Below are 24,205 nucleotides of genomic sequence, written 5' to 3'. Positions count from 1 at the left end.
TCTCCTGCCACCAATCAGATTCTAATGCTCCTTTTCCCCCTCCCCCAGGCTGTAGAGAGAGTCCCGAGTCTGCTGGAGAGGCATGGCCAGCGTCCCATCATCGTTGAGTGTGTTAAGGAGGAGGAATCTCTTCCAGTGTGATATCGCCATTTCCTCTCCTGATATAGAGAATCTTGTCCTTCCTCCCTGGAACTCCTCCTCCCTCCGCCTTCCTGGATCTCCCCCTCCCTGGAACTCCCCCTCCCTCCGCCTCCCTGGAACTCCCCCTCCCTGGAACATCCCCTCCCTCCGCCTTCCTGGAACGTCCCCTCCCTCTGCCTTCCTGGAACTCCCCCTCCCTCCACCTTCCTGGAACTCCCCCTCCCTCTGCCTCCCTGGAACTCCCCCTCCCTGGAACATCCCCTCCCTCCGCCTCCCTGGAACTCCCCCTCCCTCCGCCTCCCTGGAACTCCCCCTGCCTCCGCCTCCCTGGAACTCTCCCTCCTCCTCACTAGAACTCCCCCTCCCTTTGTCTCTCTGGAACTCTTTCTCTGTGCTCCTCAGGCCTGCTCCCTATCATCAGGCTGATTGTTTCTCCCTTCCTGGAACTCCCCCTCCCTCCGTCTTCCTGGAACTCCCCCTTCCTGGAACGTCCCCTCCCTCCACCTTCCTGGAATTCCCCCTTCCTAGAACTCCCCCTCCCTCTGACTCCCTGGAATTCCCCCTGCCTCCGCCTCCTTGGAACTCTGCCTCTGCCTCCCTGGAACTCTCCCTCCTGCTCACTGGAACTCCCCCTCCCTTTGTCTCCCTGGAACTCTTTCTCTGTGCTCCTCAGGCACACTCCCTATCATCAGGCTGATTGTTGCTCCCTCCCTGGAACGTCCCCTCCCTCCACCTTCCTGGAACTCCCCCTTCCTGGAACTCCCCCTCCCTCCGACTCCCTGGAACTCCCCCTCCCTCCACCTCCCTGGAACTGCCCCTGCCTCTGCCTCCTTGGAACTCCCCCTCTGCCTCCCTGGAACTCTCCCTCCTCCTCCTCACTGGAACTCTTCCTCTGTGCTCCTCAAGCATGCTCCCTATTATCAGGCTGATTGTTGCTCTCATCAAGTCTCAGGAGAGCCACCTGATGATAGACAGTGAGGTGGAAGAGCATGGAAGGACAATAGAGTGTCAGTGAAAGGTGTGGGAGTGAAGTCATCAGAGGTTGGAGAACCTCCCGTATTGTCTTTTCCCATTAGTAATGGTGGTGTGTGGTGCCCCCTGCAGGTCCTGATGAATATGGTCTTCCTGCTGTCTGAGCGGAGCCCGGGTTCGGTGGTGATGTTGTTCAGCAGGCAGAGTTCCGGGAAGGTGCTGTGTGCATGTCAGGTGCCCAAGGTAAGGGGGGCTTTTATTTCATGTCTGATCCATGTGTATTCAGGAATTCTGCTCATGTGATCTCTTCTCTCCTCCCCCTCAGGGCCCCTCCCCTGTTCTGTCTGCCCTGGATTGGGCAGTGGCTGTCTGCTCGGCGATGGGTGGTAAGGCTGGCGGTTCAGAGGGATCCGCCAATGGAAATGGAAGCTGTGAGAACCTGGATGGGGTTCTGGAGGCAGCACTGAAATTCGGACAGACAAAACTCATGGACACCGGACATGACACGTGGCGGGCAGGAGAGAACTGACCCCCCTGGTGTCCAATTGGTGGAACTACATGAAATCTGAGAGGTTGATGGTGGACATAGAGGTCATGTGACAGATGTGGACATCACACAGGAGAACATACGTGTATATCAGGACTCTGAAGATGGGGTTATAGGGAGGAGTCATGTCCCTGAACATGTCAGCTGGTTGTGGTGCCGCCATATTGGGGGCCCAATTCATATCCAGCCAATCAGTACACAAGGAGCCTCACACGGTGTCATCACATCTCACAGTGATTTGTGGATGAACAAAGATGGAGTCTGGCCTTCCACTCTGGGCCCTCCAATGGGATCAGACTTCAGATTTGCATTACTGCTGTTGGGTGTGACTTTCACATTATTAATGTGCTTTGCTGTTCCATATTTCCATGGCTGTGTTTCCTATGCAGATACATTTGCATAAAGAAAATAACAAGGACAGTCAGTGACATTGCTGAGGAATAGAGAAGATAAGAGGACCCGTCCATGGATGGAGTGCAATAAGAGGGCCCGGATCTGAACCTCTCCTGTTCACCAATGACTAGATCCCAGTGATCTGATAGGAACCCATCTAGGTAATATTGATTCAGCTGACACCATAGATGCCCCTTTGTGACAGGTCCTCTTTCAGTGTCCCATTAGCAGCAGGTAGAATTATTGGCTCTAGGTGGGACCCTGGCTGGTGTGCTGTATCTCTTCGGGGCCCCAGCTGATTTGATGACCCTTCCGTGTTACCATTGAAATCTCTGTCAAGGAAAACAAAATCTGTATTTATTTCTTCTTCTTTGAGAGGCCCAGGAATTCAGAGACTCAGGTTATACTGCCACCTACAGGAAGAATGGAACACTGGTAAACAAAAACTGTGGGCCCAGTATAGCCCCTCCTACTCCCAGTATGCCTTAGTTTTGTGGGAGTGTCCAGGATAAGACTTTCCTTTTCTCTGAGTATTTTTATAATAATAAAAGATGAATTTTGGGATAAAGTTTGGCCGTGTTCTGACATTGTTTACAGGTGGAAATCTCAGGTGGACCGTCATGGGGGAATAGAAAAAGGTCTTCACCAGCCACAAGATTGGAGGAGCAAAACAGTCTACAATGTCTTTGTATGATGGAGGATTAACACTGGGAACACCTGAGCTTATTTGGGGGGGCAGCATATATTTTTGCCTCCACCCGAAGAGATCACACCTCACCCAATCCAATCCCCTCCATCCGAGGAGACCCCACCTCACTGCACCTCACCCAATACCATCCCCGCCATCTGAGAAGACTCCACCTCGCATAATATCGTTCCCTGAACCTGAGGAGACTTCCACCTCCTCTAATGCTGTTCCCTCGACCTGAGGAGACCACCACCTCATCTAGTGCCATCCCCTTCGCCTGAGGAGAGCCCACCTCACCTCACCTCACCCGATACCATCCTCCCTGCCCGAGGAGAGCCCACCCCACCTGTTACTGTCCTCATTGCCCAATTAGACCTCTCCTCACCCGATACCATCCCCTCCACCCGAGAAGACCCCACCTCACCCAATATCATCCCCTTCACCTGAGGAGACCCCACCTCCCCAAATACCATTCCCTCCACCTGAGACCCCAACTCACCCAATACCGTCCTCCTTGCACAAGGAGACCCCACCTCACCCGTTACTGTCCTCCTCGCCCAAGGAGGCCTTCCCTTGCCTGATACCGTCCCCTCCACCTCCCCCAATATCATCCCCTTCACCTGAGGAGACCCCACCTCACCAAATACCATCCCCTCCACCTGATGAGACCCCACCTCACCCGTTACCGTCCTCGCCCGAGGAGACCTTTCCTCGCCCGATACCGTCCCCTCCACCTGAGAAGACCCCACCAAACCCAATATCATCCCCTTCACCTGAGGAGACCCCACCTCCCCAAAAACCATTCCCTCAACCTGAGGAGACCCCACCTCACCAAATACCATCCAATCCACCTGAGGACCCAACCTCACTTAATATTGTTCCCTCAACCTGAGGAGACCACCACCACATCTAATGCCATCCCCTTCACCTGTGGAGACTCCACCTCACCTCACCCAATACCATCCTCCCTGCCCGAGGAGACCCCACCTCACCCGTTACCATCCTCCTTGCCCCAGGGGACCTCTCCTTGCCCGATACCGTCCCCTCCACCTGAAAAGACCTGACCTCACCCAATATCATCCCCTTCACCTGAGGAGACCCCACTTCATCAAATACCATCCCCTCCACCTGAGGAGACCCCATCGTCCTTGTCCGAGGAGACCTCTCCTCGCCCAATACCACTCCCTCCACCCGAGAAGACCCCACCTCACCCAATATCATCCCCTTCACCTGAGGAGACCCCACCTCACCAAATACCATCCCCTCCACCTGAGGAGACCCCACCTCACCCAATACCGTCCTCCCAGAACAAGGAGATCCCACCTCACCCGTTACCGTCCTCACCTGAGGAGACCTTGCTGATACCATCCCCTCCACCCGAGAAGACCCCACCTCACCCATTACTGTCTTCCTCACCTGATACCGTCCTCCCCACCCGAGGAGAACCCACCTCACCTGTTACCCTCCTCCTCGCCCGAGGAGACCTCACCTCGCCCGATACCGTCCCTCCCACCCGAGAAGACCCCACCTCACTCAATACCATTCCCTTCACCTAGGGAGACCCCACCTCACCCGATACCATCCTCCCTGCATGCGGATACCTCACCTCACCCAATACCATCCCCTCCACCTTGTGTATGATATCTGGCAGTCTCTTATTCCAACTGCACACATCACAGACATCTCTTCTCTATTCTTATCTATAGCATTGGCTGCAGCTCTGACAGACTCATATTTCCATAGAAGGGAAATGTGTTTTAGCTGAGACCTCAGGAGATTCCTGCTTCTCCTGCCTGCACCTACCTTCTTGCTACCCATAGCAAGGTGTGATTAAACTGGGCTGTAATTTCTTCACCCACCACTAGGTGTCCTCAATGCTCCAGCTGCATTCTGTACATCTTGGAGCTAATATAGAGGAAACATACACACATTTTATGGTACAAATTTTATGTTTTGTGTGTGTGTGTGTGTGTATATATATATATATATATATATATATATATATACACACACACACACACACACAGTATCTCACAAAAGTAAGTACACCCCTCAGTCACATTTGTATAAATCTTTTCTTCTATCTTTTCATGTGACAACACTGAAGAAATGACACTTTGCTACAATGTAAAGTAGTGAGTGTACAGCTTGTATAACAGTGTAAATTTGCTGTCCCCTCAAAATAACTCAACACACAGCCATTAATGTCTAAACCGCTGGCAACAAAAGTCAGTATGCCCCTAAGTGAAAATGTCCAAATTAGGCCCAATTAGCCATTTTCCCTCCCCAGGGTCATGTGACTCGTTAGTATTACAAGGTCTCAGGTGTTAAATTTGGTGTTATCGCTCTCACTCGCTCATACTGGTTACTGGAAGTTCAACATGACATCTCATGGCAAAGAACTCTCTTAGGATCTAAAAAAAAAGAATTCTTGCTCTACATTATCATGAAGCTTGGAATACTGAAGTATTTCCCTTTGATTCTATTACACAGTGGGGGGTCTGCATGCCCTGTTTTAAGGCTAACCCCCTCCAGACGGCTCCATGGTCTGGAAGGAAGGCATTGTTCTGTGTTTGACCATTTGTTTATGTACTTTAATTACCCCCTGGGGCTTCTCTGTGTCATTACACATATCAGTCCTCCTATTCAAGCTATCGGACCAATCCCTGCTGACCCTGTTTGATGTGACGGGAGGGCCCGTGGAACTGAGAATCCCTTGGAAAGTAGGGGATGCCCTTGTTTCGGCTCCCCATACACCTCTTATGTCTAAGTCACCCTGTGCTATCCTGGCACAGGGTGAGTGAGAAAATATATCTTGGACTACTTAAAATGAGACAGTAATGTTTGTCCATAATATCTCCCAGGATGTATGTAGAGCCTATTATTGGTTTGTTTGATTCTGAACTCAACATGTTAATTGAGTGAGCTGATCACATTGGCCTCCAGGACTGGCTAGGAGACAAACAGTCTACTCCTACTATAGTTTGTTGATAACTAGGCTGAGGAGGGGGGAGAACACTGTTTGTATTGTTAATTGTAATTAGCTCCTGCTATTGTGAGAATATGTCCTGTGGTTGTACTGATGATAATGTACTGTGTGAAGCTCGGTGACCACAAGTCTGGGCAAAAGTTCATGTCTCAGTCACCTAGGCTGTATAAAGGATTAGATAATTAGCTCATGTTAATTAAGTTAGGTTTTAGTCATCCTGCTGTATATATTTGTGAGAGATCTCAAATAAAGTTGAGTCCATCTTAGCAGTGAAACAAGTGTCGTCTTGTTTTATGCTTGGGAGCGGTTGGAATATCTGATATCTGTGTCCAGACTGGGAGGAAGTGGTATACTGACTGAAGCACTTAAGCGGGTTGAGGGACGTTCCATGACATACATAAAGATGGCCTAGGCTATAAGAAGATTGCCAAGACCCTGAAACTTAGCTGCAGCACAGTGGCCAAGACCATACAGCGGTATAACAGGACAGGTTCCACTCAGAACAGGCCTCGCCATGGTCCACCAAAGAAGTTGAGGTCACGTGCTCAGCGTCATATCCAGAGGTCGTCTTTGAGAAATAGGCTTATGAGTGCTGCCAGCATTGCTGCAGAGGTTGTAGGGGTGGGGGGGTCAGAATGTCAGTGCTCAGACCATATGCCGCACACTGCATCAAATTGGTCTGCATGGCTGTCATCCCAGAAGGAAGCTTCTTCTAAAGATCATGTACAAGAAAGCCTGCAAACAGTTTGCTGAAGACAAGCAGACTAAGGACATGGATTACTGGAACCATGTCCTGTGGTCTGATGAGACTAAGATAAACGTATTTGGTTCAGATGGGGACAAGCATGTGTGGCGTAAACCAGGTGAGGAGTACAAAGACAAGTGTGTCTTGTCTACAGTCAAGCATGGTGGTGGGAGTGTCATGGTCTGGGTCTGCATGAGTGCTGCCGGCACTAGGGAGCTACAGATCATTGAGGGAACCATGAATGCCAACATGTACTGTGACATACTGAAGCAGAGCATGATCCCCTCCCTTCAGAGACTGGGCTGCAGGGCAGTATTCCAACATGATAACATCCCCAAACACACCTCCAAGACCACCACTGCCTTGCTAAAGAAGCTGAGGGTAAAGGTGATGGACTGGCCAAGCATGTCTCCAGACCTAAACCCTATTGAGCATCTGTGGGGCATCCTCAAATGGAAGGTAGAGGAGCACAAGGTCTCTAACATCCACCAACTCCGTGATGTCGTCATGGAGGAGGGGAACAGGACTCCAGTGACAACCTGTGAAACTCTGGTGACCTCCATGCCCAAGAGGGTTAAGGCAGTGCTGAAAAATAATGGTGGCCACACAAAATATTGACACTTTGGGCCCAATTTTGAGATTTTTTACTTAGGGGTGTACTCGCTTTTGTCAGATACTGTATATACATTATATGGTAGGAATATATTATGTGGTAAATATTGAGAGAGGGCAGAGAGAGTGCAAGGAAAGGAACAAATGGTGAGAGAGGGGGAGAAGGGAGAGGTGAGAGAGGTGGGAAGGGAGAGGTGAGAGAGGTGGGAAGGGAGAGGTGAGAGAGGTGGGAAGGAAGAGGGGGAAAGGGAGGGAGGGAGAGGAGAGAGAGGGGGAAGGGAGATGTGAGAGGGGGAAGGGAGAGGGGGAAGGGAGAGGTGAGAGGGGGAAGGGAGAGGAGAGAGGGGGAAGGGAGAGGAGAGAGGGGGAAGGGAGGAGAGGTGAGAGGGGGAAGTGCGAGGAGGAAGGAAGAGGAGAGAGGGGGAAGGGAGGAGAGGAGAAAGGGTATCGGCTGTGGAGAACAAGATGAGAAGAAGTTGGTAATAATTACAGAATAAGGTTAATAAAATATACAAAACTTTATTGATGAGTAAAAAACCTCAATGGGGTAAATCTATAGAGAATAACACCTTCCAATAATTAGGTAATAATATTGGTAGCCCAATAATCAATCGGGATAATCACATCCCTTTGGGTAATGATCCATGACATAAAATTAATTTATCCATGGGTTGTTCTGATTACATTTAGATGATATAATAAAAATTACAGCAAGTTGTCAGTGAAAGGCAAAGCGGCTGAACGGACTCGGCACAATGAAATCTCAGTAGCCGTGTTGGCAGAGAGTCATGCAGAGCAGAGATGGGGGAGTTGGCAGAAGTAAAGATGAACTTCTAGAAATGGGATCACTTGGCTAAGCTTGTCATTCAGGGGGAGTTCTGGTTGTGGAACAAAAACTCTGATATAAGGCAGCAGAGAGCCGGCTATGAGATGTCCGTCTCTCCTTGGGATTGCTGATGGATCGGGTTCTGTTCTTATGCAAGATAATGTCAGCAACATGGAGAAAGCAATTGCAAAGAGATGGAGCAAGAAGAGAGAGACACTGGGAGCCGGGAATGCCGTATATGTTAGATAGAGCCGCATCACTTTATTACATCCAAGGAGAGGAGAGAGCGCAGGGAGAGTAGTATGGAGGATGGAGAGGAGAGAGAGGATGGAGAGGAGAGAGAGGATGGAGAGGAGAGAGAGGATGGAGAGGAGTATGGAGGATGGAGAGTACTATGGAGGATGGAGAGTACTATGGAGGATGGAGAGTACTATGGAGGCTGGAGAGAAGTACGGAGGATGGATAGGAGTATGGAGAAAGGAGAGGAGTACGGAGAGTAGTAGGACAGCAGTAAGAGGAAGATGCGGTCTCTTTTGCCACGTACACATGGTCAGACTTTTCGTCTACAAAAGTCCGAGAGACTTTCAACGGACTTGCGGCAGACTTTCTTATGAACGGACTTGCCTACATACGATCACACAAAAGTCTGACGGATTCGTACGTGATGACGTACACCAGAATAAAAAAAGGAAGTTGATAGCCAGTAGCCAATAGCTGCCCTAGCGTGGGTTTTTGTCCGTCAGACTAGCACACAGACGAGCGGATTTCTGGGTCCGGCGGAGTTACGACGTAAAGATTTAAAGTCCGTCAGATTTGAGGCTGGAAAAGTCTGCTGAAAGTCCGGGGAAGCCCACACACGATCGGATTGTCAGCCAGCTTTAGTCCATCTGCGTCCGTCGGACTTTTGTAGACGAAAAGTCCGACCGTGTGTACGCGGCATTTCTCTGTATTAGTGATTGTTCCAGTCAGCTTTTATTGATGAGAAACTTTAGAAAATGTCTTTTCTCCACCATGAACGAGTCCTAATAATGAGTCGGATCCTCGTCATCATCATAGTAAGTATTGATAATATTGGAAAGTGTGGAATCCTACAGAGGGGAGAAGAGGGAATTCACAATGGGAGGCGACCATTAAATCCATGAAGAGTAGAAGACTTTCCTTTAGAGGGTTGCAGAGAAATCCGAGGTGTCGGTGAGAACATCCTCTATACATGGAAGAGGTCCAGCAGACCCAACACCGGGACACAATCACCAGACAAATCTCTGGCCGTCTACAAGAGATAATTGTACAATTACACCGAGATATTACATTGTATACATTCCATGAAATATTTCATCAATACATATATATGTGAATGTGATATGTATTTGCCAAGTTGTCTCCGGTGGTAATTAGGATGGAGGAGATGATGATGATGAGGTCACTGACGTGAATTGGGTGCCGGATAGAGCAGAGGAGGAAAGTGAGGGTGAGGCACCACCCCAAGGAGGCAGCCATCATGGAAGAGTAGAGAGCAGCCACTCTATTCCATAACAATGTGGAGCTGTTAATTCCCAGCCCACTTCCCACAGCTCAGCTGTCTGGACCTTTTTTAGTACATGTGAAGCCGATCGCACTGTTGCAATTTGAAACTTTGTCTCAAGCACATCAAGCGTGGCAAAAACACCAACCATTTGGGTACCACATGCTTGACAAGGCATTTAACCTCCCACCACTCAGCCCATTGGTAAGAGCACCAAAGTCTGCTAAAGAGACACCAGAATTTATCCAACAAATCTCTAATCTTGTTCCCAGTGCACTACATTGTGACCTCATCATACAGACCGGCCCCCCAAGCCTTTATTTATAAAGAAAAAAAATGACATTTAATTAGTTTTACCTGCAAGCTTTCTTTTATAAATGTCAGTTTTGCTGCAGCAGGTTCTATACAGGGTACAGATGGGCCACTTTACAGGCAGACTAAGGAGACCCCCCCCGCACTATATTTAACCACATGCCAACCGCCGCACACACATTTACGTCGGCAGAATGGCACGGGCAGGCAAAGGGATGTACACATACATCTCATTGAATTTGCCGCCTAGCGGGCACATGTCCACCTTGGGAGTGTGCCTACGGGTCCCGCAAACTCGATATTCACCAGCAGGAATTGCGGATTTTGGCGAGGAGAGGCAGAACGGGGAAACAAGGCATTTCCCTGTTCTGCCTAGCAACATGACAGGGATCTACTGCTCCCAGTGATCGGGAGCAGTGATCTCTGTCATGTTGTAGTGAGCCCATCCCCCCTACAGTTAGAACACATCCAGGGAACACACTTAACCCCTCGATCACCCCCTAGTGTTTAACCCCTTCCCTGCCAGTGACATTTATACAGTAATCAGTGGCTATTTGTATCTCTGATCGCTGTATAATTGTCAATCGTCCCAAAATAGTGTCAAAAGTGTCCGATCTGCCCGCCGTAATGTCACAGTCCCGATAAAAATCACAGATTGCCGCCATTACTAGTAAAAAAAATAATAATAAAAAAAATGCCATAAATCTATCCCCTATTTTATAGACACCATAACTTTTGCGCAAACCAATCAATATATGCTTATTGTGATTTTTATTACCAAAAATATGTAGAAGAATAAATATCGGTCTAAACTGAGGAAGAAATTTGTTTTATTTATATATTTTTTGGGGATATTTATTATAGCAAAAAGTAAAAAATATTGCTTTTTTTCAAAACGGTTGCTTTTTTTTGTATATAGCGCAAGTAATAAAAACCGTAGTGGCGATTAAATACCACCAAAAGAAATCTCTATTTGTGGGAAGAAAAGGATGTTAATTTTGTTTGGGTACAGCGTCACACGACCGCGCAATTGTCAGTTAAAATAAAGCAGTGCTGAATCGCAAAAAATGCTCTGGTCAGGAAGGGGGTAAGTCCTTCCAGGGCTGAAGTAGTTAAAGGATTTTTTTTATTTTTATTGTTTCACTTTAAGCATCATTAAAATCACTTCTCCTTTAAAAAAAGATTGTTTTAAAAAAAAATGTCATTGATGTCCCCGAGGGCAGTACCCGGGCCCCCACACCCTCTTTATGGCCATTTACTTGCATTGAAAGCCTTCTAAATGGGGACTTTTGCAGTTCAGGTCCCATAAACTACAATGAGGTTTGTCATTCGGGTCCAATTTTTTGTGATGTTTGAAAGTTCTGACATGAAAAGAACAAGGGGGTGTTCGACCCATCACTAGTGACTACACGTAATGCTCTGCAGTGGGATGGGTGACACACAATGCTCTGCAGTGGGTTGGGTGACATGTAATGCTCTGCAGTGGGTTGGGTGAAACGTAATGCTCTGCAGTGGGACTGGTGACATGTAATGCTCTGCAGTGGGTTGGGTGACATGTAATGCTCTGCAGTGGGTTGGGTGAAACGTAATGCTCTGCAGTGGGTTGGGTGACATGTAATGCTCTGCAGTGGGATGGGTGACATGTAATGCTCTGCAGTGGGATGGGTGACATGTAATGCTCTGCAGTGGGATTGGTGAAATGTAATGCTCTGCAGTGGAATGGGTGACACGTAATGCTCTGCAGTGGAATGGGTGACACGTAATGCTCTGCCATGGAATGGGTGACACATAATGCTCTGCAGTGGAATTGGTGACATGTAATGCTCTGGAGTGGGATGGTTGACATGTAATGCTCTGCAGTGGGTTGGGTGAAATGTAATGCTCTGCAGTGGGATGGGTGATATGTAATGCTCTGCAGTGGGTTGGGTGACATGTAATGCTCTGCAGTGGGTTGGGTGACATGTAATGCTCTGCAGTGGGTTGGGTGACATGTAATGCTCTGCAATGGGATAGGTGACACATAAATGCTCTGCAGTGGGATGGGTGACATGTAATGCTCTGCAGTGGGATGGGTGACATGTAATGCTCTGCATTGGGATGGGTGACACGTAATGCTCTGCAGTGGGATGGGTGACACAGAATCTGCCGGGGGCCACTGTCACTCTTTGAGAGGAGGTGGGGCAGAGGCAGGGCTCCAATCAGATGACAATGGAGGTGGAGCTGTAGCGGTGATCTGATGTGCGGTGCAGCCAGTGTGTCACCGCAGGCTTGTAGTACAATAGATGGGAGTGCGCATGCGCAGGTGCCCCTATCAGATCAGTGCTGTGAAGGGGCACCGGTCACACAACAACACAGGAAGTGGGCAATACTGAGCAGAAATGACGCCATTTAGAAGAGGAAAAGAACACAAAGATTACTATTACTGGAATTCTATATTTAAGGATCAGAAAGAGAAAATAAAAGCTGAGAGTTCATATGACTTTACTCTGATATCATTCCATTCTGGACATTCTCTTCATATCCGGATCCGTGTATTACCTGAGAGGGGGAGGAGCTCCCACACACCATCTTCTTATCTTCTTCTTCTTCTTCTTCTTCTTTTTCTCTCTATAGATACTTTCCAGCCTCCATCATCCCTTCATAGAAGAATAAAATGAGAGTGTTAGAGGAGGAAATGTTGCTGTGATGATGGAGGGGAGGTGAAGGGGCTCATACTGTGCTCTGTAAGAAATTATGGAAAAGTGAGGGGCCCTCACAATGGCAGGGGCCACACACTCATGTCCATCCAACCATTGGGATAGCAGACTGTATGACTGGTGTGCTGGGCTGTCATGTGTACAGGATGAGAACACACATCTGATTGGCTGTTATACTGACACATTGGATGGACCTCGGGGGATGGGGGGTTATTTTTCTGTAAAGGTAAAACCTTGTGGAAGATTGTAGGACCTGACTAAGATTATTATTGGTGGATCTGATTTTCCCCATCCCCCATCTGTAATGATAAAACTTGGGATGAGGAATAAATTCTCCATCATCTGGGAAATCTGTGACTGGCCCAGGAAATCTCAATCATCTCTCTCATTATCTGTAGAACTACAGAGACCTCCAATGGGTTCTACAGAAATTGTATAGAAGGTTTGTCACCCGTCCTTCCATTTTCATTACAGTGCAGCCCGGGTGTCAGAAGACCTCCCAACAACGTCCCACCTCCATCATCTCATCACCATCCAATGTTGTCTACATTTTACTATTCACATTCTAAGACTTAGTATGTGTGTTACCTCCAATACAACAGATCTTACCCTCCGAGCACAGAGAAGCCGGCATTCTGGAGGACCTTACAACGTCGTCTCTCTTCTGACTCCGACATCTTATCATCATCATCCAATGTTATCTCCAGTTTGGTCAGAGTTCGGTTTGTGGAGATAACGGAGCAAAGATCATCACTGCACCATAATGTCCCGCTACTGTCATAAATCCTGGAGGGAGAAGCAGGAAAGAAAGAAAGGAGGTGAAATGTTCTTCCAGGAAGGGGCAGAAGTAGATACATCCAATGAACAGTGGGCAGGGTCTTAGAAAATGAAATGTTGGGACATTTGGATGGAATATTGGTGGGACCTCCCCTATGAAATGGAGGTAAGTTGTCACCCACCTGAAAAGTCTTATGCCCCGTACACACGGTCGGACATTGATCGGACATTCCGACAACAAAATCCTAGGATTTTTTCTGACAGATTTTGGCTCAAACTTGTCTTGCATACACACGGTCACACAAAGTTGTCGGAAAATCCAATCATTCTGAACGCGGTGACGTAAAACACGTGCGTCGGGACTATAAACGGGGCAGTGGCCAATAGCTTTCATCTCTTTATTTATTCTGAGCATGCGTGGCACTTTGTCAGTCGGATTTGTGTACACACAATTGGAATTTCCGACAACGGATTTTGTTGTCGGAAAATTTTATATCCTGCTCTCAAACTTTGTGTGTCGGAAAATCCGATGGAAAATGTCCGATGGAGCCCACACATGGTCGGAGTTTCCGACAACAAGGTCCTATCACACATTTTCCATCGGAAAATCCGACCGTGTGTACGGGGCATAAGTGTGGAGTTACACAGTTGCGGGTACATTGTGGAGTACGTGGTAACTAGGGATGAGCTTCGCTTTTGAGTCGAACCCATGTTCGACTCGAACATTGGCTGTTCGATCATTCGCCGAATTGCGAACGATATGGGCCGTTCGCGCCAAATTCGTGTGGCGCATCACGGCCCATAATTCACTGCCGCATCGCAGTGCATTGCTGGCTGATGATTGGCCAAGCATGCACTATGACCCGCATGCTTGGCCAATCACAGCGCCGTTGGTAGAGAGAGCTGTAATTGGCCAAAGACAGGGTGGCTTTGGCCAATTATGGCTCGGGGGTTTAAAACACGCCCCATACTATATAAGGCTGCCTGCACGGCGGCCCTGTGTAGCGTGTTCTGGCGTGCTTAGATAGAGAGAGAGAGAGTGTCATTTAATTTGAGTTAGATAGATTAGGCAGAACAGTCAGTCAGTTAGCTGCACTTACAGTGTATTGTGTATATATATGCATCCCAGGTGATTGTATATATGTATATATATATATATATATATATATATATATATATATATATATATATATATATATACATACATACACACACACACACACACACACACACACACACACACACATACATATACACATACACACTGTATTCAGTTTAGCTAGATCTGTTCCTGTTATCTTCCTACCGACAGGCAGGCTTGTCTTGTTACACTATTTACAGCTACCTAAAGAAAATTGCTGGTGTTCTTTTGATCCTATTAGTACCACAGTCAGGCAGCTAGACTATTTAAAGTTAGTGTAGTGCATCCTGCTCACAGTGTTCAGCTAAAACTACAAGTTAGTGTAGTGAGACCTCTGCACAGTGTTCAGCTAAAGCTACAAGTTAGTGTAGTGTGTCCTGCTCACAGTGTTCAGCTAAAACTACAAGTTAGTTCAGCCCTGTGTGTTATACACTCCCGAGCCCTGTGTGTTATACACTCCTGAGTCCGTTATACACTCCTGAACCCTGTGTGTTATACACTCCTGAACCCTGTGTGTTATACACTCCTGAACCCTGTGTGTTATACACTCCTGAACCCTGTGTGTTATACACTCCTGAACCCTGTGTGTTATACACTCCTGAACCCTGTGTGTTACACACTACTGAACACTGTGTGTTACACACTCCTGAGCCCTGTGTGTTACACACTCCTGAGTCCTGTGTGTTATACACTCCTGAGCCTTGTGTGTTATACAGTCCTGAGCCCTGTGTGTTACACACTCCTGAGCCCTGTGTTTTATACACTCCTGAGCCCTGTGTGTTATACCGTCCTGAGCCCTGTGTGTTATACAGTCCTGAGCCCTGTGTGTTATACACTCCTGAGTAGGGATGAGCTTCGAGTTCGAGTCGAACTCATGTTCGACTCGAACATTGGCTGTTCGCAAGTTCGCCGAACAGCGAACAATTTGGGGTGTTTGCAGCAAATTCGAATGCTGCGGAACACCCTTTAAATGTCTATGGGAGAAATCAAAAGTGCTCATTTTAAAGGCTAATATGCAAGTTATTGTCATAAAAAGTGTTTGGGGACCCGGGTCCTGTCCCAGGGGACATGGATCAATGCAAAAAAAAAGTTTTAAAAAACGGACGTTTTTTCAGGAGCAGTGATTTTAATAATGCTTAAAGTCAAACAATAAAAGTGTAATATCCCTTTAAATTTCGTACCTGGGGGTGTCTATAGTATGCCTGTAAAGGGGCGCATGTTTCCTGTGTTTAGAACAGTCTGACAGCAAAATGACATTTTGAAGGAAAAAACCCTTTTAAAACTACCCGCGGCTATTGCATTGCCGACAATACACATAGAAGTTCATTGATAAAAACGCCATGGGAATTCCCCAAAGGGGAACCCCGAACCAAAATTAAAAAAAAAAAAAAAAAAAAAAAAAAGACGTGGGGTTCCCCCTAAATTCCATACCAGACCCTTCAGGTCTGGTATGGATTTTAAGGGGAACCCCACACCAAAAAAAAAAAAAAGACGGCGTTGGGTCCCCCCAAAAATCCATACCAGACCCTTATCCGAGCATGCAACCTGGCAGGCCGCAGGAAAAGAGGGGGGTGCAAGAGTGCAGGCCCCCCCTCCTGAACCGTACCAGGCCACATGCCCTCAACATTGGGAGGGTGCTTTGGGGTAGCCCCCCAAAACACCTTGTCCCCATGTTGATGACGACAAGGGCCTCATCCCCACAACCCTGGCCGGTGGTTGTGGGGGTCTGCGGGCAGGGAGCTTATCGGAATCTGGAAGCCCCCTTTAACAAAGGGACCCCCAGATCCCGCCCCCCCCTGTGTGAAATGGTAAGGGGGTACTTACTCCTACCATTTCACTAAAAAACTGTCAAAAATTTTAAAAATGACAAGAGACAGTTTTTGACAATTCCTTTATTTAAATGCTTCTTCTTTCTTCTATCTTCCTTCATCTTCTGGTTCTTCTGGCTCTTCTGGCTCTTCCTCCGGCGTTCTCGTCCAGCATCTCCTCCGCGGCATCTTTTATCTTCTTCTCCTCGGGCCGCTCCGCACCCATGGCATGGGGGGAGGCTCCCGCTCTTCTCTTCTTTTCTTCTCTTCATTTTCTTCTCCGGGCCGCTCCGCACCCATGCTGGCATGGAGGGAGGCTCCCGCTGTGTGATGGCGCTCCTCGTCTGACAGTTCTTAAATAATGGGGGATGGGGCCACCCGGTGACCCCGCCCCCCTCTGATACACGGGACATGACGGAACTTCCCTGTGGCATTCCCCGTGACGTCACAGGGAAGTCCCGTCAAGTCACCGTGTGTCAGAGGGGGGCGGGGTCAACACATGGCCCCGCCCCCATTATTTAAGAACTGTCAGACGAGGAGCGCCGTCTCACAGCGGGAGCCTCCCTCCATGCCAGCATGGGTGCGAAGCGGCCCGGAGAAGAAAATGAAGAGGAGAAGAAGAGAAGAAAAGAAGAAGAAGAGAAGAGCGGGAGCCTCCCCCCATGCCATGGGTGTGGAGCGGCCCGAGGAGAAGAAGATAGAAGACGCCGCGGAGGAGATGCTGGACGAGAACGCCGGAGGAAGAGCCAGAAGAGCCAGAAGAACCAGAAGATGAAGGAAGAAAGAAGAAGCATTTAAATAAAGGAATTGTCAAAAACTGTCTCTTGTCATTTTTAACATTTTGACAGTTTTTTAGTGAAATGGTAGGGGTAAGTACCCCCTTACCATTTCACACAGGGGGGGTGGGATCTGGGGGTCCCCTTGTTAAAGGGGGCTTCCAGATTCCGATAAGCCCCCCGCCCGCAGACCCCCACAACCACCGGCCAGGGTTGTGGGGATGAGGCCCTTGTCCTCATCAACATGAGGACAAGGTGTTTTGGGGGGCTACCCCAAAGCACCCTCCCAATGTTGAGGGCATGTGGCCTGGTAGGGTTCAGGAGAGGGGGGTGCACTCTCGCCCCCCCCTCTTTTCCTGGCCTGCCAGGTTGCGTGCTCGGATAAGGGTCTGGTATGGATTTTTGGGGGGACCCCACGCTGTTTTTTTGGGGTTTTTTGGCGCGGGGTTCCCCTTAAAATCATGGAATTTATGGGGAACACCACATCATTTTTTTTAAAATTTTGGCCGGGGTTCCCCTTAATAACCATACCAGACCTGAAGGGCCTGGTATGGAATTTAGGGGGACTCCCACGTCATTTTTTTTTTAATTTTGGTTCGGGGTTCCCCTTTGGGGAATTCCCATGCGGTTTTTATCAATGAACTTCTATGTGTATTGTCAGCAATGCAATAGCCGCGGGTAGTTTTAAATGTTTTTTTTCCTTCAAAATGTCATTTTGCTGTCAGACTGTTCTAAACACAGGAAACATGCGCCCCTTTACAGGCATATTATAGACACCCCCCAGGTACGAAATTTAAAGGGATATTACACTTTTATTGTTTGACTTTAAGCATTATTAAAATCACTGCTCCTGAAAACACGGCCGTTTTTAAAACTTATTTTTGCATTGATCCTTGTCCCCTGGGGCAGGACCCGGGTCCCCAAACACTTTTTATGACAATAACTTGCATATAAGCATTTAAAATTAGCACTTTTGATTATTCACGTTCGTGTCCCATAGACTTTAACGGTGTTCGAACAAACTTTTTTCCTGTTCGCATGTTCTGGTGCGAACCGAACAGGGGGGTGTTCGGCTCATCCCTACTCCTGAGCCCTGTGTGTTATACACTCCTGAGCCCTGTACTTTGTGTTACACACTCCTGAACCATGTGTGATACACAGTTCTAAGGCCTCACTTATTACAGTTATTTGAGGCCACTGTACTTCTCTCTGTAATGCCCTGTACACACGATCGGACTTTCCGACGGATGTCAGAAAATGTGCGATCGGAGCTTGTGGTCGGAAATTCCGATCGTGTGTGGGCTCCATCAGACTTTTTCAATCGGAATTTCCGACACACAAAGTTTGAGAGCATGCTATAAAATTTTCCGACAACAAAATCCAATCGTTTAAATTCTGATCGTGTGTACACAAATCTGACACACAAAGTGCCACGCATGCTCAGAATAAATTAAGAGGCAAAAGCTTATGGACTATTGCCCCGTTTATAGTCCTGACGTACGTGTTTTACATCACCGCGTTCAGAACGATCAGATTTTCCGACAACTTTGTGTGACCGTGTGTATGCAAGACAAGTTTGAGCCAACATCCATCGGAAAAAATCCATGGATTTTGTTGTCGGAATGTCCGATCGTGTGTACGGGGCATAAGGAAGGTGTGTCTGGGGGTGGAGTTTGTGCGGGGTTTGGCCATGGTTGTGGGCGGAAATTTGGGCTGGGAGGGTGAGTTCTGTATAAAGTGTATTGATACCAATTCATTATTCTGCAGCACTTTGTTCCAGCACTGAGGTTGTGGTAGTAGCAGACATATATTGTATGTAGTATTTGCTTTGTATTATAATTGTTGTTGTGTAATTATTATTTGGAAGTAGGGATGAGCTTCGAGTTCGAGTCGAACTCATGTTCGACTCGAACATTGGCTGTTCGCAAGTTCACCGAACAGCGAACAATTTGGGGTGTTCGCGGCAAATTCGAATGCCGCGGAACACCCTTTAAAAGTCTATGGGAGAAATCAAAAGTGCTAATTTTAAAGGCTAATATGCAAGTTATTGTCATAAAAAGTGTTTGGGGACCTGGGTCCTGCCCCAGGGGACATGGATCAATGCAAAAAAAAGTTTTAAAAACGGCCGTTTTTTCAGGAGCAGTGATTTTAATAATACTTAAAGTCAATCAATAAAAGTGTAATATCCCTTTAAATTTCGTACCTGGGGGGTGTCTATAGTGTGCCTGTAAAGGGGCGCATGTTTCCTGTGTTTAGAACAGTCTGACAGCAAAATGACATTTTGAAGGAAAAAACTCATTTAAAACTACCCGCGGCTATTGCATTGCCGACAATACACATAGAAGTTCATTGATAAAAACGGCATGGGAATTCCCCAAAGGGGAACCCCGAACCAAAATTAAAAAAAAAAAATGACGTGGGGGTCCCCCTAAATTCCATACCAGGCCCTTCAGGTCTGGGATGGATATTAAGGGGAACCCCGGCCAAAATTTAAAAAAAAAATGACGTGGGGTTCCCCCTAAATTCCATACCAGACCCTTCAGGTCTGGTATGGATTTTAAGGGGAACCCCGCGCCAAAAAAAAAAAAAAAAACGGCGTGGGGTCCCCCCAAAAATCCATACCAGACCCTTATCCGAGCACGCAACCTGGCAGGCCGCAGGAAAAGAGGGGGGGACAAGAGTGCGGCCCCCCCTCCCTCCTGAACCGTACCAGGCCACATGCCCTCAACATTGGGAGGGTGCTTTGGGGTAGCCCCCCAAAACACCTTGTCCCCATGTTGATGAGGACAAGGGCCTCATCCTCACAACCCTGGCCGGTGGTTGTGAGGGTTTGCGGGCGGGGGGCTTATCGGAATCTGGAAGCCCCCTTTAACAAGGTGACCCCCAGATCCCGGCCCCCCCCTGTGTGAAATGGTAAGGGGGTACATAAGTACCCCTACCATTTCACGAAAAAAGTGTCAAAAATGTTAAAAATGACAAGAGACAGTTTTTGACAATTCCTTTATTTAAATGCTTCTTCTTTCTTCTATCTTGCTTCATCTTCTGGTTCTTCTGGCTCTTCTGGTTCTTCTGGTTCTTCCTCCGGCGTTCTCGTCCAGCATCTCCTCCGCGGCGTCTTCTGTCTTCTTCTCCTCGGGCCGCTCCGCACCCATGGCATGGGGGGGAGGCTCCCGCTCTTCTCTTCTTCTCTTCTTCTTTTCTTCTTTTCTTCTTTTCTTCTCTTCTTCTCTTCTTCTTCATTTTCTTCTCCGGGCCGCTCCGCAATCCATGCTGGCATGGAGGGAGGCTCCCGCTGTGTGACGGCGCTCCTCGTCTGACAGTTCTTAAATAACGGAGGGGGGCGGGGCCACCCGGTGACCCCGCCCCCCTCTGACGCACGGTGACTTGACGGGACTTCCCTGTGGCATTCCCCGTGACGTCACAGGGAAGTCCCGTCAAGTCACCGTGCGTCAGAGGGGGGCGGGGTCACCGGGTGGCCCCGCCCCCCTCCGTTATTTAAGAACTGTCAGACGAGGAGCGCCATCACACAGCGGGAGCCTCCCTCCATGCCAGCATGGATTGCGGAGCGGCCCGGAGAAGAAAATGAAGAAGAAGAGAAGAAGAGAAGAAGAGAAGAAGAGAAGAAAAGAAGAAAAGAAGAAGAGAAGAAGAGAAGAGCGGGAGCCTCCCCCCCATGCCATGGGTGCGGAGCGGCCCGAGGAGAAGAAGACAGAAGACGCCGCGGAGGAGATGCTGGACGAGAACGCCGGAGGAAGAACCAGAAGAACCAGAAGAGCCAGAAGAACCAGAAGATGAAGCAAGATAGAAGAAAGAAGAAGCATTTAAATAAAGGAATTGTCAAAAACTGTCTCTTGTCATTTTTAACATTTTTGACACTTTTTTCGTGAAATGGTAGGGGTACTTATGTACCCCCTTACCATTTCACACAGGGGGGGGGCCGGGATCTGGGGGTCACCTTGTTAAAGGGGGCTTCCAGATTCCGATAAGCCCCCCGCCCGCAGACCCCCACAACCACCGGCCAGGGTTGTGGGGATGAGGCCCTTGTCCTCATCAACATGGGGACAAGGTGTTTTGGGGGGCTACCCCAAAGCACCCTCCCAATGTTGAGGGCATGTGGCCTGGTACGGTTCAGGAGGGAGGGGGGGCCGCACTCTCGTCCCCCCCTCTTTTCCTGCGGCCTGCCAGGTTGCGTGCTCGGATAAGGGTCTGGTATGGATTTTTGGGGGGACCCCACGCCGTTTTTTTTTTTTTTTTGGCGCGGGGTTCCCCTTAAAATCCATACCAGACCTGAAGGGTCTGGTATGGAATTTAGGGGGAACCCCACGTCATTTTTTTTTTTAATTTTGGCCGGGGTTCCCCTTAATATCCATACCAGACCTGAAGGGCCTGGTATGGAATTTAGGGGGACCCCCACGTCATTTTTTTTTTTTTAATTTTGGTTCGGGGTTCCCCTTTGGGGAATTCCCATGCCGTTTTTATCAATGAACTTCTATGTGTATTGTCGGCAATGCAATAGCCGCGGGTAGTTTTAAATTAGTTTTTTCCTTCAAAATGTCATTTTGCTGTCAGACTGTTCTAAACACAGGAAACATGCGCCCCTTTACAGGCACACTATAGACACCCCCCAGGTACGAAATTTAAAGGGATATTACACTTTTATTGTTTGACTTTAAGCATTATTAAAATCACTGCTCCTGAAAAAACGGCCGTTTTTAAAACTTTTTTTTGCATTGATCCATGTCCCCTGGGGCAGGACCCAGGTCCCCAAACACTTTTTATGACAATAACTTGCATATAAGCCTTGAAAATTAGCACTTTTGATTATTCATGTTCGTGTCCCATAGACTTTAACGGTGTTCGCATGTTCGAACGAACTTTTTTCCTGTTCGCATGTTCTGGTGCGAACCGAACAGGGGGGTGTTCGGCTCATCCCTATTTGGAAGTATCAGGATCAGGTTGTTAGGTGGTTTGTTACATAGTTACACAGCCGTATAGTAACACTGGGGTTGTGGTAACACTTACCTCTGTCTGCAGGTAGGTTGTCTGTCTGTGTAATATAGAGCAGAGCTACACTAGTTTGTTATTTAGTGTATAAAATATGTACAAAGATAAAGAATGACAGAAAATAGAACAAAGACAAAAGGACAGACACACTCTGGCTGTGAGAATAAGACATAAAATAAAACTTTTTCTGAGGATTATCCTGTGACAGGAACATGTCAGGAACATGTCAGGAACATCCGCTATTCACCGGCTAGACCGGCACCATGGGAATCACCCCGTCCATATCTCAGGATCCTCAATTTATGGATGTGGGTGGAGTTTAGCCATCAGACAATCACCCCTGGGAGGGTGTTCCCTGCCCAGCCCACAAGCCGGTCCTGTGTTCTGAAGGAACTAGAGCTAAATGGGTCATGAATGGTTCTGATGGATGAGGATTGGATTTCCAACACCGGCATGTCAGTCTGATCCCAACAAGACCAATCAGTGCTTGTCTGGTGTGATCAGACTCCATAGAACCATTCTGGGGGTTTCTCCTGGATTCTATCCTCACTACACATACAATGTTATATGTACATGTACCCCAACATGTCTACAATCAGGAGGAATTATTTCCATCTCTCTACATCTAATATTTTATTTTGTATGAGAGATAAAATAGATTCCTCTGATCTCTGATATAAATCAATGTCTGGCAGACAGTTCGGGGTCTTCTCACTGTATCAGCCTCGTCCTCTGCTGGGCTTGTAGATGAAATGACTAGGACTTCTCTTTGAGGCTCAGTGAGGTGACAATTTTATATCTACAAGGATGGGGGATTTTATTGTCATCTAGGGGTCACTTCTGGTCTAGAGACTCGCTCTGTCCTTCCAGATTCTAATTGAGGACCATCTGTCTATGATTGGTCACTGAATGAAGAGAATACGGAGTCCTGTGCATCTTCTTATCTGTTTCAGGTCCAAATTCAACCCAAAATTCTGTCTGAAATTGGACCTGAAACGGTGAATGGAGACGCACCGGACCCCCTGCTGTGAGCCGCTGTGAACTCCAGTGTGATCCCAGCCAAAGTCTGATCTCTGAGTCAGTGGAGGGGGGAGGGGATGAAAGCCAATAACAGCGAGTGACCTGAAGGACTATGATGGGAACTCTCAGTGTAACCGGCCAATCAGAAGTCTGTCTTTGTATAACTTTCATGTAGGTGACAAGTCTGGATCCCTCACATAGAAGATTTATACCAGAATCCTGCAGAATATTATATCATTTATAGGATAATTCTCACGTCAGCTTCTGCAGAGTACAGCCAGGATGTCTGAGCCCCTCACATAGAAGTTTTATTCCAGAGTCTTCCAGATTATTATCTGATAATTCCAGTGTGGTGAGGGATCGATTATTGATAAGAATGGATCGGAGATCATCACAGCCGGAGGAAGTCACACCACATCCCTCCAACCTGCAGAGACAAATCCAGACACATGATATTATATTATATTATAAGATGAATATGAGGAATTATTCCCATTTAGTGAAAAGTAATAACATCACTAGAGCGGAATATCAGGATATACAGAATGTTATACAGAGGAAAGATCTTGTTACTAGGTAAGCTGATCAAGGTGAAGCTCTTGTAGTACTTATGTCTACACAGTATAAAGCGGGGGCGCTGTGACAGCTCAGTCACCCCCTTATGTACCCGGATATTAAGCAGGACCTCACACAGTGTCTCATACAGGGGCTTCTGAAATTGATATATAAAAGGAAAGGATCTGGGGGGTTATGAAATAAAACAGCGGAATTTCTGATGGTGGATACCCCAGTGACCCCAATATTCCATCACCTTCCTAAAGTCCACCAATCAGGAATTCCCATTGAAGGTCATCAGATTGTGGCAGGAATAGGATCCCTTATAGAGAATGTAGGGGGAGGGGTGGATATACATTTCCAGCTTTTAGTGCCGAGACTTCTGGGATATATTATGCCTCGTTTCCACCGAGCGGATCGGTTCGGTACGGTGCGCTATTTTGGGTGTTTCAATTAGGAAAGCGTGCCATACAAACGAACCGTACCGCTCCATTCAGGGTCCTGCTTCAGATGTGGGGCCATAGAAAATTGAACGGTTCGGTTAGGGCGGAGCTACCGGCGTCATACGATGTTTTCCACTGATTGGCTGACACAAAACCCTCTGCTGTGCTATGATGATGTCAGAGGAAAGCGCCAAACAAACACATGCATATAAAGGAGAATTAAAGGAGAAGGATGCCT

At 47.7% G+C, this 24,205-nt stretch overlaps 1 long non-coding RNA gene across 1 annotated transcript; it reads right to left on the bottom strand.

Moving 5' to 3' along the window:
• Nucleotides 1-8,713: 8,713 nt before the first annotated feature.
• LOC141133861 (uncharacterized) lies at nucleotides 8,714-13,175 on the bottom strand. Its single transcript, XR_012243127.1, has 3 exons — nucleotides 13,053-13,175; nucleotides 12,286-12,383; nucleotides 8,714-9,183 (listed from the first exon to the last, which is right to left on the bottom strand). It is a non-coding gene; the product is annotated as an uncharacterized lncRNA (long non-coding RNA).
• Between the last annotated feature and the right edge of the window lie 11,030 nt (nucleotides 13,176-24,205).

Source organism: Aquarana catesbeiana, linkage group LG03, assembly GCF_042186555.1.
Source record: "Aquarana catesbeiana isolate 2022-GZ linkage group LG03, ASM4218655v1, whole genome shotgun sequence".
NCBI classification, from domain to species: domain Eukaryota; kingdom Metazoa; phylum Chordata; class Amphibia; order Anura; family Ranidae; genus Aquarana; species Aquarana catesbeiana.
This window is presented reverse-complemented; position numbering and strand designations above follow the sequence as displayed.